The 2258-nt window shown below is 33.5% G+C and overlaps 1 non-coding gene across 1 annotated transcript; it reads left to right on the top strand.

Moving 5' to 3' along the window:
* The first annotated feature begins 1884 nt into the window (after nucleotides 1-1884).
* Nucleotides 1885-1958, top strand: Trnat-ggu (transfer RNA threonine (anticodon GGU)). The gene has a single exon. It is a non-coding gene; the product is annotated as a tRNA-Thr (tRNA).
* Nucleotides 1959-2258: the final 300 nt, after the last annotated feature.

Here is a 2258-nt window from a genome sequence, read left to right as displayed (position 1 = left end):
ATTCATTAACTTTGGTTTCAAAGCAAATAATACAAAAAATGGTATCAATCTTGTTTATAAATGCATCAAGCTATATACATATATCACACAAAACTTCAAAGGTTTTTAAAAGTTGAGTTTTAAAGAGATTTATGTGGTCTGTCATAGACACTTCTGTGTTATTTTGCCTGCTTTGAAACAACAGAGGGCGGTCTGAATGTAAACATGTGACATCATAGGTCACCTCATCTATAATCAGCATAATTCAATATAACAGTTATATACACAGTATAGGTGTAATGCAGACTTGACTATTAATGGTGGCATCCTCATACATTGCTTCACATATGGAATTTATGTATGTTCCTCACTAATTCGCAAATATTTAAGTCATTTCATTACGACACTTCACCTAGGCGGCCATTCCTTTCTAAATGGTACGCTTACAAAACGTCCGATGGGGCCTCTAGCATATAATGTTACCTGACCTGGGCTGTCAGTTATGAATACATGGTATTGGTAGAACGTCTTTAATATGAACTGAATCTTTGAATCAACAGAATACCCTTCGTTAAGGGGCCGTAGGCTTTTGTGTACTCTGTATTGTATAAATATCATTAAAAGAGCTTCTGTATTCTTGGCATAATTGAACAACGCCTTTCTGATTCGATCAGCCGGCGGAGGGAACTACTAGGTCTGGCTGGATGTTTATCAAAAACACTCTTGGAATTTGGCGTCCCTGAATGTCGCGGTGAGATAAAAACACTACCACAACCTAGTGTTTGGAAATATAGCTTGAATTATTTGTCTTCAGGCATCAGTGTTAAAGAATGCTACTCGGTATGAAGAAATACCAAACTCTTTTCATTCTGAGATAGGGATGTAGGTGTTGCACTAAACCATAAAGTACGTGCTAGCATACGTCATCGTATAGCGTCTTGTAGATGATGGCTCTCTGGACAGGAACGATACAAGGGGAACATCTTGGAAGAAATCCCAGCAGCTGGTCTACTTTCTTGGCTTTTGCAGTGACAACTGAATTCCACAAAAGATCGCTAGTCAGGTTTAGGCCAACAAGAGTGATATCATCAATGAATATGTGTAAAATACTGCCCCGGTATCCCTCACCAATGCAAACAGCAAGGAATAAGCTTACGTTGTTTGCCCTTACATCATCTTCTTCATCTTGTAGAAAAAATCAAAGCGTTTAAAATTTAATTTAATAATAATGATAATCCTGATGTCGATCATCAGTCAGATGCATGATGAAGTCCGATGGTTTCAGTGGATACCGATTGGGCGTTTACCAAAGCTACCAACTAAGTCTACAACAGGAGAGGATAATAATAATAATAATAATAATAATAATAATAATAATAATAATAATAATAATAATAATAATAATAATAATAATAATAATAATAATAATAATAATAATAATAATAATAATAATAATAATCAGTCAGATGCATGATGAAGTCCGATGGTTTCAGTGCATACCGGTTGGGCGTTTACCAAAGCTATCAATACCCAAGACTCAACTAAGTCTACCACAGAAGAGGATAATAATAATAATAATAATAATAATGATAATAATAATAATAATAATAATAATAATAATAATAATAATAATAATAATAATAATAATAATAATAATAATAATGATGATGATGATGATGATGATGATGATAATAATAATAATAATAATAATAATAATAATAATAATAATAATAATAATAATAATAATAATAATAATAATAATAATAATAAAATATTATTATATATAATAATAATATCGGAATGATTTCCAAACCTCTTTCTTAATGCTTCTTGGATGAGAAGATGATAGAGGGCGGGTATTGAACTGAAGGCCTATAGATAATAACATCACTGCTCTTCTCCATCTGACTTATTAGCTCAGTTGGTAGAGCATCGGTCCGGTGATCCGAAGGTCCCAGGTTCAAATCCTGGATAGTCAATGAAATTTTTTCACTGGCTGTCATTTATGTATGTGTTGACTTGTGTTAAAAACCTTTCTCATATTTAATTTACCACATAGATTAAACTTTATTTCTCCGTCTCGAATATGATTTCGGAATGATTTCCAAACCTCTTTCTTAATGCTTCTTGGATGAGAAGATGATAGAGGGCGGGTATTGAACTGAAGGCCTATAGATACTAACATCACTGCTCTTCTCCATCTGACTTATTAGCTCAGTTTGTAGAGCATCGGTCCGGTGATCCGAAGGTCCCAGGTTCAAATCCTGGATAGTCAATGA

Source organism: Amphiura filiformis, chromosome 20 (assembly GCF_039555335.1).
Source record: "Amphiura filiformis chromosome 20, Afil_fr2py, whole genome shotgun sequence".
In the NCBI taxonomy this organism is placed as follows: Eukaryota; Metazoa; Echinodermata; class Ophiuroidea; order Amphilepidida; family Amphiuridae; genus Amphiura; species Amphiura filiformis.
The sequence above is the reverse complement of the archived record's forward strand: the minus strand, read 5'-3'. Positions and strand labels throughout refer to the sequence as shown.